This window comes from Podarcis bocagei (assembly GCF_964188305.1).
Source record: "Podarcis bocagei genome assembly, chromosome: 15".
NCBI classification, from domain to species: Eukaryota; Metazoa; Chordata; class Lepidosauria; order Squamata; family Lacertidae; genus Podarcis; species Podarcis bocagei.
Window position 1 is genome coordinate 29221100 of NC_138141.1, and position 18253 is coordinate 29239352.

Here is an 18253-nt window from a genome sequence, read left to right on the forward strand (position 1 = left end):
ACTTAGTTAAATAGTTGCTGGATCATGGCTACTGTTATAGTTGTTAAAAGGATCAGAAGTTGTATGCCTCTATTGCTGGTGATCACAAATGGGCAGAGTGGTGCTGCACTCTGGTCTTGTGACCATGATGGGAACAGGATGCTGGATTAGATGGGCCTTTTGCCTGATCATTCACGGCTCTTCTTATGTAAAGCTATGATGTTGCCTTTTCTCTTCAGAAATGAATACTTATACTCGGCCTTTATTTTGAAATGGAAATAGCTTTTGTGATTTCTTCTGAAATTCTCATGCTTTGCGAGCTTGTGAATAATTGTAGATGCACATGTTCCATGTGTGTTGTTGAATGGAAACCTCTTGTTTTAGTAACTGACATTCAAAGCTAACACAAGCTGTCCTTTAAATCTACTTAATAAATTGATAGTCAGAGTGATTTTATCATTCCTTTATACTGAAAACCCCTAGAGAGAGAGCTAATGATGCATAACATTGCTATCATCCTGTGCACTCTCAGCAGCAAAGTTGAAAGAATAGCTGTAGCAACAAAGGACAATGTAACCTTACCAACACCTCTGCCAACTCTGCTGCCATACACCAGTTGTGAACTTTTATATGGATGACACTCCCACATTAGCCATGTACAGAAGGCACCTTCAAACTGTGGTTATAGAATGAATCTACAGTGACAGCATCTTATTTAGTCCACACCTTTTCCTACACACAAAATCATAGAGAGGCAGAGCCCATAGTCACAGCAGGCTCTTGTGGCCCAGTGGATAGGATGGCTGTAATTGATGCCTGTAAAAACAACTGCTCTGAGCTTCCCCTGAGGGCTAAACCTTTGAAGAGAAAGTAGCCAGAGTGTCCCTGATCTGGAATGTGTTGAGATCTGGGTTGGGGCTCTGCAGCAGTTTGTGGCCATCAAGAATAGTTTGCATGCCCATTAAATTTCGCAGTTCAGATACTGGCTTTAAACACCAAAAATCAAGGAAAAGTTCATTCATTTCCTAGCATTGTAGAAGTAATTCTGCATTTCATGTTATGTAAGAGTAACAGCAACTCTTTTCCAATTATGTCAGTCTTTGAAATGTTCATTGGCTCAGTAATTGAGATAAACACAAATCCTCATAACCATTACCAGAAATTGCTTCTTAATTGGAGGCCCACATATCAGGTTAACAAAAGAATACATCTAATAACAGTTTACAGATTATGCCATTTTGGTATTGGCAACATGGGAGTGATGTGTTGCTGAGTTGTACCTACTGTACCCCCTGTTGCTGCCTCTGTGCCTCTACCTAATGCTGTATTGAGGTCTGCAGTTACTGTGAAGAGGGCAAGGACCCCAGATGTCGTGTCTCCTTGGTTCTTTGCCCCAAGGGTTGTGGTTGCAGTAAATAGAACCTTGAGAACAAATAAGTCATGACGTTTGTTCGGAGGTCCTGAGCAAGATCACATTTGCTTTTTCTTCGAAAGCTTTTTAAAAGCTATCAGTAATTTAAATCCTCTTGACACCCAAATGTATCCCAGCAGCAGAACAATAGGAAGGACCAGCAGGACTCTTTCTACCAGGAAAGAAGCAAAAGCCATACAGGGAATTATGGATTGCAATTCAAATAAAAAATGATGAGCAATCATAGATCAGTAGAAAGAAGGTCTAAAAATGGGACCCGTGGGCCAAACCTTCCCCAGGGGAAAGGTTTGATTTATGATGTGGTACCAACAATCCCAAGCAAAGAGAGAGGCTGTATGGTTAGAATCCAATATTAATTTTAAATCAGAATGGTTTACAGCACAGTCCTAGGGATGACTACTCAGTTGTAAGCCCCAGGATAATGTGTGTAGGAGTGCAGCCTCAAATGATTAAGAAAGGACTGATTTAAGTAATTTTCTTCTTTGAAAGTAATTGATCTCCTTAAACATACAAACATAAGCTATAGTAAAACATTTTGATTAACTAGAGCCTTTACACAGCCTAGTATCATCTAGAAAACTGAGTGGCTCTTGAGACTTCGCACACCAAATTATTTGTCTAGGGACCATTTTTTTGTTGTTTCTGTGCACTTGCAAGGATACTGAGCAAGATATGATGGCTAAAGTTGCACTTCTTTGTACACTTGTTTGGACGTCCTATTTGAGCAAAGTTGAGCTTAAGTCAAATGCCATTCATGTTCATTTACAAGTAAGTGTCCAGGATTTTGCATAAGCAAGAGCTAGTACAGTAGTTGCTGTTTTTATTTCTACATAAGGTGGAACTTCGTTGCAGATTAGTTAATGGAATCAGATATGTAAGAGAACTGAACTCAGTGCAGATTGCAACTACGTAGTTGGATAGCATAACAAAACCAGGATAACTCAGTGGATGATTGTAGTGAGATACATGGTTGCATCTCTAGAATTGAAGCACCTGTGATAATAGAATTGGAGAGTTGGAAGGGACCCTGAGGGTCATTTGGTTCAACCTCAGCCAATGCAGGAATATGCAAGTGGCCTGTATGGGGATAGAACCTGCAACCTTGGTGTTATCAGCACCATGCCCTAACCAACAGAGCTAACTGATAAGCTTTTCACTTTGATTAACCACAGTTTAGCATTGTATCCAAACCCAGGCAAACTGATTAGTCCTAGCTATGGTTTATTGAAACAAACTAGCTTCATAAACTAAGATTTGAAGTTGGCTTGTTTTTCTCAGATTTGTTGTTGAGACATTATGAAGCAGCAGAAGTGACTTGTTTGCAAAGTTTTTGCTAAAGTTCAGAAATATAATGTGGCATGTTGATTTTTTTTAGTATTTTTGGTGATCACTTACAATCTCAAGAAAGCAGTATGACAGTATTGGATTTTTTTGTATACAGTGGGCCCACCACCTACGCAAGGGCTCTGGGGGTCCATGCACAAAGGTAAAATAATGCAAAATCAGGAACCACAAGAACCACCCCCAACCATTCCTACCTGTCTGGAGCAGTCCTTGTCCTCCAACTTATTTACCAGGCTCTGGGAGGGTTGTGCAATGGCCTTGTAACTCTCACAGGTTGCAATAGTATAAATAAATAGCATGTAAGTGGTGGACCCACTGTATTTTTTTCCAGTATGAGAAACTTGGCAAACAGGTCCTGCCGTTACTGTGCCCTGTTTACTATAGTTTAGTGTTATATGAGAAGGATTCCAAGAATCTGAGTGAGGCACTGGTTTCTTCCCTCTTCCTTCTATGTGGCTGAAAGGCAGACTTCTGCTGGGTTTAGTTTAACTTTCAGAGAGTCTTGGCTTATCCTTGTGTGCAATCCTCATTTAAAATAAGCAAGGCTTTCTTCTTAAAGAAGAAACAGTGTGTTTTCTTAAAAAATAATCCTTTGAACCTTTCTGCCCTATGCCCTGCTGTATTTGCATGGGATTTGTTGGGAAAAGGATACCACAGGTACAGCTTGATCCTATCTTATGGCACTAATGGAGCTCTAAAGGGGAGAGTGTGCAAGATATAAATGTGAAAATTTAGTACTCCTGTGGCGGTTAGTGGGATTTACAGTCCAGCATGTGTGATTAGGATATTGAAGTCATAGGTTGCAATTTTAACTGTGTTTACTAGTAAATAAGTACCGTATCTTTTGAGCTTAGTGGACTTCAGAGAAAATACACTTAAGGTTCCCCTGCTTGTGTTAAAAGTGTTCTGTTTTAGTTGCAGTAGGTTTTGGAGAACTAAGAAAGCATTCTGGAATCTTAAAATTGCCGCAATGCCAGTTTTCTTGCAAGAGTGTAATTAATTGTTACTTGTGAACTAAAGATTGGACTGAAGAATGAATACAGGGTAGGAAAGAAACCTGCAACTTTATATGATTCATGTAAGGTGGGCCAGTAAGAATTAAAGGCAGACAGACTCCTCTCACACCTGTGAACCAGAAAGCCTTTGGTTCACATTGTAAAACTTCGATGAATGCTCTGGATGGCAAATAATCATCAGCTTCAGCTCTACATCTGTGAAAAGGGAGATTATTTTGACCTTTCTTAGGGTGTGTGAAGCTCAGTGCACACAGAAACCACTTAATAAATTATAATAATCTCTGCATATTGTTGGCAATTTTGTATTGTAAATTAAGGTTCTTCCGACCTCCCAATACACATCACTATTTTGTTGAATTATGGTGTTTCCCAGATTCCCCGTTTCACTTTTTTGAAGCACGGGAAATTTAGCCTTTCCCAATTCTGTGGCTCCTCACCTGTTCTTCAGGATTTCTCAAATAAGGTGTAAGTTCTGAGAGCACTTTAGTATGTTCTTTTTGTACTCTAGGATGAAATTAATATTGCCTGGAAGAGCTGTGTATTTTAAGGTAGATAGGTATCAAGTTGAGCTATAAGCCTGACCCCTCAACAGTTCCTATTTTGGAGAAGGGTGGAAACAATATAAGAGTGCATGCAGCTTCTTCCACATCTTTGTCCTTGGAGATCAGTGATCCTTCCATTTACTTCCTCTTCCTTCAAGCACACCTGAGAGAGTCCTTTCTGTTGATCTTAGCCTCCATTGGCCACCTCAGCTGATTTTGAGCTTTAGACTTCTGGATACAATCACTAGAGAGAATATATCATGTATAGGCAAACTCGGCCCTCCAGATGTTTTGGGACACAATTCCCATGATCCCTAGCTAACAGGACCAGTGGTAGTCCCAAAACATCTGGAGGGCCAAGTTTGCCTATGCCTGGAATATACCATGGCTTTGAAGCAGTTGCATTTATGCCCCCACCCCATTTTATTTTGTGAAATGTGTGATTTCTCTTGATTTGTTCCATTGTGTAGTCAACCAATATAGATCTGAAACAATTACATTCCCCTCCCCACTTTTTATTGGGTCCATGTCCTGCTTAGAGTGTCTGAATTAATTGGAGTACAATTGTCTGCTGTATATCATTAGAAAATATATTTTGTACTTTACAGATATTACCACCAATATCTGAAATCAGCTATGCAGTTGCACTGTAGCAGCTTGTTGCATACTTGGCTGCTGTTCTCTCTGATATTCTTTGCTTTATGTTTATATTATTTACATAATGGGAATGAATTCATCCAAAAAGAATTAATCACTTTCTTGATTATTACAGACAATAGTTAAATCCTGGTAGAGTTGCCAGTTCTAATTTAAAGAGTAGAAGAATATAGTGCATTAAAAATAGAGAACAAATAATCTGAAGGAACTTCTTTGATGCAAGGGAGAATCCACACTGGGTTCTTTTTCTCATTCATGTGCATGTAAAATATAAGAGATTCATTTATAATAGGTGACTCTGTTAAGTATAAATGGGATCCAGAGTCCTGTAGCTAAATTATGCATATGCAAGCCTTGAATGCAGAACTCAATTATTGTGGCTGCAACTTATTCCATTGAGAAAAAGAAGAACAAAAGTTTGTTTGTTAACTACCATACAACTGGATACAAAGACTCCAGTGACCTTTGAATCTTAGTGGCTGTGCATCTGAAGAATGTATTGTTTGAAGAATCGGAATAACTGCCAGGAGACAAGAGATCATCCTTTCCATCTCTTTGCATATTCCTGTTTTAATGTCCTTATTAAAAACTGTTAATGGCATAAACTTACTTGGACAAAATGAATGCCCCTTTAATAAACAACATTCTCACACTCCAAAGTACAGGGTGTTTTCAATAAAAAGGTTTCTTCAGATTTCTGAAGTCCTTTGAGGACCTGTGCTTAGATTGAGAAATGTTTTTCTTGACATATTTGGTCATGTGAAAAAATAAGACTCTAGAGCCCCCTTGCCCCAAAAGGGCAAACTAGACATTCCGTTTTAGCAACTATAACCTTGGTTTAAGGAGCCACTTGGTGCCTCTCTCATATATATATATATATATATATATATATATATATATATATATATATATATATATATCTATCTCAAACTGCGAGAGGCAGTGGAAGACAGGAGTGCCTGGTGTGCTCTGGTCCATGGGGTCACGAAGAGTCGGACACGACTAAACGACTAAACAACAACACACACATATATATGAGAGTTTTTAACACTGGAAGCAAGTTAGGGACCAGGACTGTGTGATAGACTCCTGCCCCCTACTCACTTTGCTTATCCAAAACCTTACATTGTGCTCTGTTGCCGAAGGAGATCTGATTGACTGGGAAAAGGCCTCTGTAATGGAGCCCAGGTTGTGGAAGTACTTTTGTTTTGAAAGAGTAAGGGGCATTTTAATAAGATTAATTTTTGCCCATCATTCCATATTTGACCTTCTGCAGGAATGTTGCTATTTTTTCTAAGATGAAGCCCTTTAGTATTGACACATGTTGAAAAACAGCAGGGAAAGAAGTAATGAGTTCTTTGTTCATTCTTGTATTTTCTCTTCGGTATCAAACAAAACACACAAAGCCCAGTGTGAATCACTGTTTATGCAAGTGTCTTAGCTTTTGCACTGTGCATTTCTGTAGTACTTATCGTCTGATTTGGAATGTACACTAGCTGATGACTGTTTCAGTAGCAGTTAGGATTGAATTTGATCACTGTTGCCTTTCATAAAACAATTGTGCATTGTTTTTCAAGAGTGTTCATGATTAGGTGAAATGTTCTAAGCAAGAGTTGCTGTGTCAAGTGATATCGGAGATGAACAGACCTCAGAAATGAATGATCTCCTTTCTGTTTTTACTGGAGCACAGATATATCAACCAAAGTAAGATGCAAAATGGTGGCACAAAGGATGGAGCCAGTTACCTATTCCATACACTAGAGTGACCAGTTCAGATCAGAGTTACTATGGATTCATGGATTCTATCTACAAACTCTCTCTCTCTCTCTCTCTCCCCTCCCTCTCCCATGACCAGCAAAAGTGTAGAAAGACCTGCTCAAAGGCAACCAATTAATACTCCTATTTTACTGGCAAGGAACATGGAGGTTGAGAGATAAACTCAAGACCAGCTGTTGAGTCTAAGGCAGATAATTTTTGTGTCTGTTAACGGTTTTCAATGGGTGGGAAGCTGTGTCAATATTCTTAATCATAAAACCTCACTTTAGAGCTAGGGAACACAAACTTGGAGATGTACAACTTTCCCAGGCAAGTAGTTATGCACAGAATTATGTATGAGCACATTCTGAGCTGTGTCACATCAGAAAGAAAAGCAGACTGACTGTTCGATGTGTTTTTCCACAGTTCCCTAAATAGAAGATAAGCAAAACAAAAACCAGTATAGTTTCTGGGAGACGTACTGTTGAGTATGGAATATTTTCTGGGGAGGTGAGGACAATGTTTAATTTCTAAAGATAGGATGCCTACTTTATAAGTTATTCTCAATGCTATGTGGAAGAGGGATGGGGGCATGTTTGCACTTTTTAGTGTAAAGGGAAGGACACTGCATCTGCTCAGAGGCTGTTTTACTGTGTTTCAGCAGGCTTTTAGATATATTGGCTGCTGAATATGGCCGCAGTTCATTGACCCTGCACATGGGAAATACCTTTTGAAACTAAGGCAGTTTCAAATTTAGTTTGTGTGAAGAAATGTGTTCAAAGGAAAAGTGAAAAAGAAAATAAAAACAAAACACATTAAATTTGCACAAGCTTTTGACTGTGTCTAAAGGAGTTTTTAGCAGGCTTTTTAGCAGGCTTGTGTAGAGGAGGTGGCAGCTGGGTACACTTGCCTTGGGCCTCAGAGGGCTAAGCCAGCCAGGGCCCCCTGCCAGATTTACACTGTCATGCCAAGAACAAGACTCCTGCCCCAGGCCTCAGACAAGCACTACACAGGCCTGGTTCTTAGGATCCTAGTCTATTTCAAACAGGCACATTGGATCTGTTCTTTGCTAGGAAGGGAACCACAAGCCAGAGATGAAGCTTTTGGCATTAGTATCCCCACACTTTGCATTGGTAGAGGCCGTGAACATCATTGAACTAGTAAGACCATAAGATCCTGCTGGATCCGACCAATGGCCCAGCTAGTCTAGCATCCTGTTCTCACAGTGGCTGAACAGTTGCCTGTGGGAAACCAGCAAGGAGGATTTGAACAGAAGAGCACACTCTCCTGTGGTTTCCAATAACTGGCATTCAGAAGCATTGCTGCCTTCAGCTGTGAGGGCAGAGAATAGCTATCATGGCAAGTAGCCATTGGTAACCCTCTCCTCCATGAACTTGCCTAACATTCTTTTAAAGCCCTGTCATGGGGCCCTCAGGATCTGGTCCACTCACTGGATCCAGCTTCATATCCCTGCTTTGCATTGACTGGCAGTGGCTCTACAGGGTTTTAGACAGGGTTCTCTCATAACTCTACCTGGGGGTACTGGGGGTTGACCCAGGGATTTTCTGCATCCAGAGTATATTTTCCACACCAAGGTAATGGCCCTTTTTCATATGATATGTGGAATACGTGCAGGGCTTCAGGAATTATCCAGTATCTATCAAAAACAGTAATTGAGGTTTCTTCTACTTAACAGGAGCTGAACTGCAAGCCCGTAGCAATGTAAGGCATTGTTGCATTGACAGATGTACCTGTCAGTTGCAATGCTGGCTTGCTTCAGTCATCCTTCTCTTCACCCCAGTGTCTTTCTTATAAGGAAAAAGCTCAATAGTCAGTTGGAAATGATTAATAAGTTAGGGATGGCAAAAAAGGCTTCTAAAATGCCAACAGTTTCATAAAGAAGCTTGGGCCAGGCACCACAGATTTGGTTTGGATATGGGGGGGAAAGCTAGTTGCTACCAGTACCATATCTCTCGTTCTTATTTTGTGGAGAACTTCTAGGGTTAAGTTGTTATTATTATTATTTACAAACATTAGGTCTGATGGAATGGATGCAAACCTCATTTTTTGATGTTTGGTCAGCAATAAAGATTGGTGACATTAGTCACTTTTGAGAGGAAAAAAAGCAAAAGCAAACAGTGACTCCAAAGGGAGATGGGTGAGCTGAGCCAGGGGAAGATTAAGGATGGAAACCTTTTTCATGCCAGAGGATGAGAGGTAATGGAAACTGAGAGGAACTGGAGACATTAATTGGTGAGACCTACATACTCCCAACATTGCACAGATAAGAACAAGGACCCTTCTGTGCATGACAAGCTGTGGAACAGACAGATGACGGAGAGAGGCTGAGCATCTGCAGCTAAGAGACTGCAACCTGCTTCTCCATTCTTTAAGGAGCTATGTGCCTCCCATCGTGTGCAGAGGGCTTTTGTGTGTGCCAAACTTCAATTAATTATACAGTGGTACCTCGGGTTAAGAGCTTAATTTGTTCCGGAGGTCCGTTCTTAACCTGAAACTGTTCTTAACCTGAAGCATCACTTTAGCTAATGGGGTCTCCTGCTGCTTCCACGCCTCTGGAGCACGATTTCTGCTCTCATCCTGAAGCAAAGTTCTTAACCCACGGTACTATTTCTAGGTTAGCGGAGTCTGTAACCTGAAACGTATGTAACCTCAAGCGTATGTAACCCGAGGTACCACTGTATTTATTAGATTTATATACCACCCTTCATCACAAGATCTCAGCGTGATCTTAGGGCAGTTAATTAGCAACTGCAGCTGGTCCTTCCAAAGGACTAAAAAGATGATGTCCTATCTTATGCAGATAAACATTAACACCTTTTTTCTTTAGAAAGTAGGAACTGCTCCTCCCATTTGCTTAATAAAATACATAGCCATTTCTTACAACTCCTTTTTGTTTTCATGGGCAACACACAAAGACTTTGAATTAAGGAAGACAGTTCTGTGAGTAAATGATTAGTCTAGGAATTGATTCTCAGTACCAAAGCTGAGCTAATAGTTATTTCACCTTGCACAGTAATCCATCCCAGCTTTTCCACTCAGTAAACTTACAAAGCAAGCTTTCCTTGTTCTTAAAAATATCTACCTGATCTTGGAATAAAGTGGCCAGAACTGGTTGACTGGGAGGTATTTGGAATATATTCTCAGGGAGAGAGGCACATTCTGAGCTCTTAAGCTATATCTGCACCGTAGGAGAGGGTATTATTTGGTGGGGTTGGGTGGAGTGAAAAATACTGTATTTACTCAATCTAATGCTCACCTTTTTGGGGCAAATTACGCTGTGAAAATTAAGGTGCGTATTAGATTTGATGGCACATTTACACTCACCAGCAAATACATTTTTTGGTTTCAAGGTTCTGAAAATTGAGGTGCACATTAGATTCGATGTCACATTAGACTCAAGTGAATATGGTACTAAATGGAGGGAGCAGCTTTGCATGTGGAGAGGGGGAGAAGCTATAAACTTTGTACTGAGCACCTGAAGAGGGATATATGCCTACATATATATATATATATGTAGTGCTTGATGTATGTACCTTTGTCTTAAATTAAATTCCCCTGTAGTATTTATTCTTCTTCTTAAAATTTCTATACCGCTGTTCTTCCATACGATCTCAAGATGGTTCACACCATAAAAATATAAGATAGAAACACAAAAATATGTTATAAAAACAAGAAGAACAAACCAAACCAATACCCCCCCATACATTTAAAAGGATTTAGAATATTAGTGAGGCAGAGGCCTGGTTGAAGAGGAATGTTTTTTGCCTAGCACCTAAAGGTGTATAATGAAGGCGCCATGTGAACCTCCCTGGGGAGTGCATTCCTAAAATAACAATTATAATTGCTGTCTCGTCAATTATCCTAAAGTGATTTTGTAATGAACAAAAGCCTTTGCTTTGGGGTGGTGTTTCTGCAGGTGATGAAAATTTTAAATGCTTAAATGTAAGGAATACCAGTGTAGTTCCAACAAGTGCTGCTGCTATTAACAATGAGATCAACACTTCATGCAGTGGTTTTATCTTAATCTATATATTTTTTTAAATAATGAAAGCTTAGGGTCTAAGATTTGCCAGTTAGTTAAACGTGATGTTTCCTCATAAAGTTCCACTGCAACTTTGCAATCCTACTCCCTGCCAACAGCTCTGCCAACACTGGAGACCTCTTTTTGTTAATATAATGGGCAGTAGTAGTGGATTCTCCATCTGTGAGCACCTCAAAAAGTCTGGGTGCCATTTTTTGCTCAAGGATTGCTGAAATGTATGTGCTTTGAAGGCTTGAAGTATATGTTAAGGATAGACAATATATTAAGGAGTTTAACAGTAGAGAGTAGTGTTTTGAAAACTGAAGTATGGTACCAATATTTTAATTGTCAACTCCAAATTAAACATGTATTAACAATTTCTGATAACAATGTGTCACTTACGTGAATTGCGTATTAATTCATGCTTATCAAAATGATAAATAAAAAGTGTTGCTGACCCCGCCCCCTTGGTAACTAGACATTCTGTTTTGGTGCCCACAACCCAGGTCCCAGAAGCCATTTGGCTCCTAGCTTTTCTATCCCAGTTTCTTAACACTGCTTCAGATGTCTTTTAAAAGTGAAATAGTTGTTTATTTTCTTGACATCTGATGGGAAGGCATTCCACTGAGTGGGCGCCACTATTGAGAAGGTCTTCTGCCTGGTTCCCTGTAACATCATTTCCTGCAGTAAGGGAACCATCAGAAGGTCCTTGGAGGTGGATCTTGGTGTCCAGCCTGAAGGATGCGGGTAGATATGCTCCTTCAGGTATCCAGGGCCAAGACCATTTAGGGCCTTAAAGGTTAGCACCATCACTTCTGAACTGTTCTCAGAGCCAGATTTGTATAGGTTCTTTAGCAGCACAATGTGCCTGGTTGATAGAAGGATCACAGAACCAAAATCTTCCAAAATTTTCTTAGACTCTCTGATGTTAAAATGGCATAAATGACTGCAACTAGACACTTGAGCACTACAGGGTTTTAAAACGGCATGAGCTTTGTGAGGTGTTAAATTCATGTTTGCTAGTTGACCAACACTGCAGTTGATAAAAAATGAATTATTTGATAAATTTTTAATCCTATCATATTAGTACTCGGTTTACGGTTTATAAATAAGCTTCTAAGTGTCATTGCTTGCCCAGTTCTTTATACTGTATTGCAAAAGCATATCCAGGTCATAGAATAATGGATGGTTCAGAAAAGGTACTGTAAAAAAAAAAAAGGATTATTTTCCAGTTGTGAGCCAGAGAACTTTTGCTCATCACCACTTCCCATAACTCACACTGACTGGTTAATTCCTTAAACATTACAGCATAACACTGAATGTTGAGTATTTTTCTTTAAAAATCCTAAATGGATTTGGTCCAGGGCACCTTCTGTGTTGTCTTGTCCTCTCTTTATGATATCATGTTATGTGGTTGCACCTAAGCTATGAGACTTTTTCTCAGGAGGTCTATTTGTCCCCCTCTCTCCTGGCCTTTTGCCACTAGTTGAATACATTTTTGTTTTGACAGACATTTGATGAAGTACTAGTGACTAATTCCTGTTTTAAGTTACTCTTTTCTGTCTGTCCGTCTGTCTTATATTGCTTTTATTGCACTTTAATTTTTAATGTTGAAAGTGCCCTGAACTCACAATAGTAGCAGTAGAAGTGCAGGGTATAAAAGCATCAAATGAATAAGTAAATCATCTTCCTTTGAAATGGGAAATGTAATGGTCACCCACTAGGATATCCAAGTTCCAAAGTAAAGTTTCACATACAGTGTGTGCACTTAAGTTTTAGCTATGAAGCGTAGGAAATAAAATCTGTATCACTGCAGTCAGTCGGCAGAAGCTGCATATGTCTTGCTCAATCCTTGTTTTGGAGTATGGAGTTGTCTTGTGTTTGTTCTCTGTGGAATAAATTTCATCGATACTCAAGCGTTCAGCTTTCTCACAGGTACCTACATTATTGATCATTTAGGCTTCTTTTATTTATGTTTTTGTGCATGCTTTATAAAACATGTGCTAATGTTCATATTTTAGTGTACTGATTGCTTGTGTAGCACAAGCTATTTGTGTTTATCAGAGGGTGAAATAAGCAGTGCAGTGACAACTAATTCTTGCAAGTCATCTCCTTCATATTACTTGAGCTTTATGAAGGCCTTTAATCTCTTTAAAGATGTCATTGTTGATCAAATGACATTCCTATAACCTTTTGTGACTCCTTAATATAGTGAAAAGACTATAAAAAGACCATTGCTTAGTGTGGCATTTTATTATTTTTATGAGTTCTGTTCAACAAAATCTTTTTATTTTGTCCTTATGTTGAGTCTCATAAATGGAAAGATTCTCACATTTGAAGCTGCATTTATAAAGCTTGAGTCATTCTTTTAAATGTCCAGGCTCTGGAGGAAACAGCGATAGCGTCACTTGAAGGATATCACCTTCTTTGATGTATGTAGTAGGGGAGATCTCTTCCAAATAACTTGAAAATTAATTGCTTCTTTAAATAGCCCGAAAGGTTACTTCGAAGCAGAATGAATAGGAAATAGGACTAAAGGAGTAACTCTTTTATGAATGTCATGTACAATTGAATAGATTGTTTAAAAAAGTTTGACATTGCTTCATTTTGTTACAAATAATGAGTCCTGGATTTTTAAAAGAGCATGAAGAATTAAAAGCAGTAAGGATCTTTAATATAAAATGATATTATGAATGTAAGTATAATTTTTGGGTCATATCAGCTAAGTACTACACTGAGGAGACCCATTTAAATTGATGGACCAAAGTTACTCATGGTCATTAATTTCAATGTGTCTACTCTGAGTTTGGCTAACATTGCATACAACCCATAATTTATATTATAAATTATAAACATTATACATATAAATCTAATTGCTGTATACTGGCTATTGAGATATGTATTGCAAAGAGAAGGCTTTTGATTACCAGAGATTCTTAATCTGTTGTTTTTGTCCCTATAATAAACCAGATTGGTTCAAGGCAGAGCTTTCTAAACTTGTGGTCTATATTAAGGTTTTTTTCTTAAAAAAACAACAACACAGTGCATTAGGTATAGCCCTGGAGACTAATTCTCTCTTAAGGAAAACTCTCTTAAGGTTTCTTCTGATGCTCTGTTGCATCTGACTATGAAAGCTAAAGATGAGATTCTGGGTGGGGAGCTTAGTGCTGTCTACTCTGTCTGACAGTGGCTCTCCAAACAGGAATCTATCCTAATTTGACTTGGAGATGCTAGGGATTGAATTTAGGACCTGTACAGTATGTGCTCTGCAAATGAATCACAGCCCTTCCCTATATAGGTGGCATCATCCCCATAGGGGACTTGACCACGTCTTGAACCAGAGACCTTGCACAGTGTAAGGATCACACACCAAACTGACTAGCTGTGGTTGTAGCCTCACCAGGTTGTAGCTTTACTTTCCGCTCTACCATGATCAGTGTGACACTTTGGGATCCAAAGTGCTAGAATTTTCAAGATGTCTTCTAAAGTTTTTAGAAAACATCTGAAAGTAGCCCTTGTATAGGGACGTTTTTAATGTTTGATGTCTTAGTATGTTTTAATTTGTTGGAAGCCACCTAGGGTGTCTGGGGTAACCCAGTCAGATGGACGGCAAACAAATAACTCACTCACTCACTTCTCTTTTACAATGGTTTATCATGTAATGAGGTGGAGTGAGAAGATTGCTGTTCAGAAAACAGTCCAAAGCCTCCTTAGGTGAATTCTTCATTGGATGTAGGCCACCATGTCCCCTTCACCGCCCGGTTTTGCCAAGGTTTAAAATATTCAAATTTGCAGTTATTTTAGCCATCAGCAGCAAGCCAACAGAAGCTGTGGTTGGGACACAATGGGAAGCCAAGGCATCCTGGTTTACCTTGCTTGTGCCACAGGAGGAGCTAAGAAGGAGTGATTGGGCAGGGTGCACCAGAACTTCAGGAATCCAGATGGTTTGGCTTACTATGCATGAATGTCGCCCAATAACTCCCCATTTCCACAGTTGTTTGCTAGGGAGTCTGACAGTGCCACAGCTTCCCATATAGATTTCTGAAGGAAATTTTTACTTAATGCCCTGTCCTCTGCTCTTTACATCTTCCAGCATGTTGGGCAGTGGTAGAAGTGAATAGTGGTTCAGAGCCAGTTTGATATACCATGTTTTGTATTAACATGCACTACCTCTTTCTCTTGATTAGTCTTTTGCATAAAAACTTAGATCATATGAATGGATGTAAATACTAAGCATGTTTAATAATGTAAGACCTATTATTGTTTTGTTTGTGGGCTTTGAAATGTAGATTGGGACCGGAGATTCTCCAGTTTTGGCTGTAGCTTCTTGTGTGTGTATATAAGAAGAGGTCACCACTTGAGCGTGAGAAAGAGAGGTTTATTGAATTGCAAACGAGTGTACTTGTCTCTCTGAAATCCTTTGAGAACAGTTGTACATGATCTGTAATGCTGTTGTCAACTGCCCCCATGTGTTTGGCAAGTATAAATGGAACTTGATAACAGCCTCAGAATATTGTATTTGCTGCTATTAAGTATAAAACAGTGTTTAGCATTTTTAAAGCTTTACTACTTTACAAATATTAATTTAGACTTACTTTTAATACTTGCTTACTTCATGTTCTGTTAGCTTTCTCAAAATACGCACAAGGCCAAATGAAAACACTATTGTTATATTTTTGTTGGGCATTTGAAATTAAATATAAATTGGAAGCAAATACTAATGGAGATGCTTTCACAATTGTTATTTCTGCTTATATAGGAATAGTATAAGGATGTCTCTTGTGTCTTGGATGGGGTGGGTTTAAAATGATTCTTTGCACATGATTTCTCATGTTCAAGACCGTGTGTATGTGTGTGTGTATGTCCTTTCAATTTTCATCACACAGGCAAAAATTTTTTGTTTAAAATGTAATTAGTTCACTCTTCAGTGTGATGTAAAAGTAAAACAAAAAAAAAAAAAGTTAGTGCAATTGTAGCCTGTTTCAACAGAAGTATGGTGTCCAGACCAAGGGATGTATTATTACTACCACTCTATTCTGATTTGGTTAGGTCTTACCTGGAGTACTGTGCCCAGTTCTGGGCACTACAGTGTAAGGAGGATATTGACATATTGGAACATGTGTAGAGGAGGACAACCAAGATGATAAAGGGTCTGGAAACAAAGGGCCCCAGAGTTACTTACACATATCAGTAATAAGATAGGAATCCAGTTTTATTATTACAAGACTGTGAGGTTGGTTAGGTTGAATTGGTGTGATTGCTCCTAGATTTGAAGGTGGACCATTGAGCTTTATGTATTTGTGTGTGGGTTCTAACCCAGGTCTGCCCAGTCCAAGTCTAACATTCTGTCCTTTAAATAGATTTTTAGTTCCACAGTTCTCTGAATTTAAGAAACAACAAGCTCCTGAACATTAGGGCTGGGCTGAATGTGTAACAGAAGCTAAAGTGCACTTGTGCTGCATTTCACATGCATTCTTTGAATTAAAACATGGAAGGAATATGGCTTTCATTACATGGAGATGTTGTGCTGTGAAATGTAAGCTTTTCTTAGGGAAGTATGATTTAATATCAGTTTACTAACAAAGATTTTGAAATAACTATAGATTTAAACAAGATCACAAGTGGTGAGGAGGGGACCCATTGGTCATTCTTGGCTGCTAAACTGTGATTAGTAAGTTGGGAATTGTACATTTTAATCAATAAGGTGATCCTTCTATAGAATTTTAAGAAACAGTCATTTGGAAAGTTTAGTGGCTTTGAACATGATTATCATGCAAGATGAATATGGGTCCAATGCTAATCTGTAACCATAGAAGAATGTGAGAAGGTAGGGAAATTATTGGTCTTGTATATATGATTTTGCAGTTTTTGTATATTGCTTTCTGTGTTTGTTTTCATTACTTTGTTCCTTGTTTGGGGATTGAAAATGTTTTATAAATACTGTAAATAAATAAAATTCTAATCTCTTTTATGGCACAGGCAACAAGTTTGAATGCAAAGTAAAGATGCTACAAAAATGCTTTTCTTATAAAACTGGGATGCTTGCTAATTATGAAGCTAGTCATTTTCAGAAATTTATTTCTGAATTTGTTTTGAATCTGGAAGCTTGGATGACGTTAAAGGAAACAGTGGTTTAGTCAACTTTATTTCAGTTTGCAAACATTCCAATAACATTCACTTTTTTAGGATACATAAAATATAGCTTACATACAAAATATATTTTGGTTCATAGCATTTGATGTGCAGCTTTTCCTTCCCTGACATAATGTACCTACGTTTAAATCAGCCAGAAATACATCTATATATTTGGCTGGTATGTATCTCATAGCAACCCTTTCCCCACCATACATTGTTCTGCACATTATTTTTTTTGGCTTCGATCCCTGGCACTTTTCTATAAATTATATTATGTGCTTTAGAACAAAGAGCCTATAAGCTTTCACCACTGAATCGATAATGCATTGAAGTACATTAAATGATCATTCACTCATAAAACAAATGTACCTTGTGAAGTGGAAAGCCTGGAAGTTTAAGAATAAAAATATCTTGCTGAAATTTTAATACATGTATTGTAGAAACTTTATAATTGGAATCTGGAAATCAGTTTTTGTTTCTCTGAAACTAGAGGGTATGTGAGGGAGGAAGCGAATGTCATTGACACTACTGATAGTCTAATCATTTCATTGTGACAAGTGTTAGGCTTTTTAAGACTTATCAAGTGCTTCATGAAAATTCTGTATGAACAACACTCATTTGAAGGTGTGTGTTTGTTATGATGGCAGCATCATTAAATGTAGCTTCTATCATGAAATAAAGTATCTCAGCTGTAAAACTGTTAGAGTAGTGTCTCCAGTAATGGTTTCATTGTTCTGTCATTTAGCTGGTTATTAAAAGGAAATCAAGGGAAGGTCTAACCAACTTTCAAATCCTTTAATAACCCTCCTGCAAACAGATGCAGTGACTAAAACTGATGGAATTTTTATGTACTGTATAAGGAATAGCAGAATGCTGTAATTGTTTAAACTAAAGCACTTCCCCCCTCCTGCTAATAATATGCTTGCTCAGTTCATACAAAATTTATTTGGGCTTCAGCATAGCCACCTGGACCTGTGCTGCAATCTGTAGATACACTGTTCAGGCAAGTATTCTACCCAGTTGCTTGGCAAGAAGTAACTAAGTAAATCTCTTCCTTGCTTCCAGTGTCTGGTTAATGAGTGCAAAAAGTACTTGGGTGGATGGTCTTATTTTGCATTTTAATTGACTAAACATTTACTTGATAAGTTTTTCAACAGAATACTTGTTTTTAGGATTTAGCATTAGTACCCCCATGATTGTATTTCCAGCTTCCTTTTCATAACGTATGTGGTGGCCCTATCTTTTCCTATATTATGGGTTTGAAGTTGGATTTAATTTGAATCTATACAAGCCATTTTCATTTTCAACGGCTGGCATAGCTTTAAATGAAAACTTTTAGCAGGATTAAAAC

At 38.5% G+C, this 18253-nt stretch overlaps 1 protein-coding gene and 1 long non-coding RNA gene across 6 annotated transcripts in view; one reads left to right on the plus strand and one right to left on the minus strand.

The window, feature by feature from the left end:
• The window catches only part of LOC308574686, a 306109-nt gene that overhangs the window by 116943 nt on the left and 170913 nt on the right, over positions 1-18253 (minus strand). The window lies entirely within an intron of this gene.
• ARHGAP32 (Rho GTPase activating protein 32) overlaps positions 1-18253 on the plus strand; it is a 212137-nt gene that overhangs the window by 6234 nt on the left and 187650 nt on the right. The gene's annotated exons all lie outside the window — the stretch shown is intronic.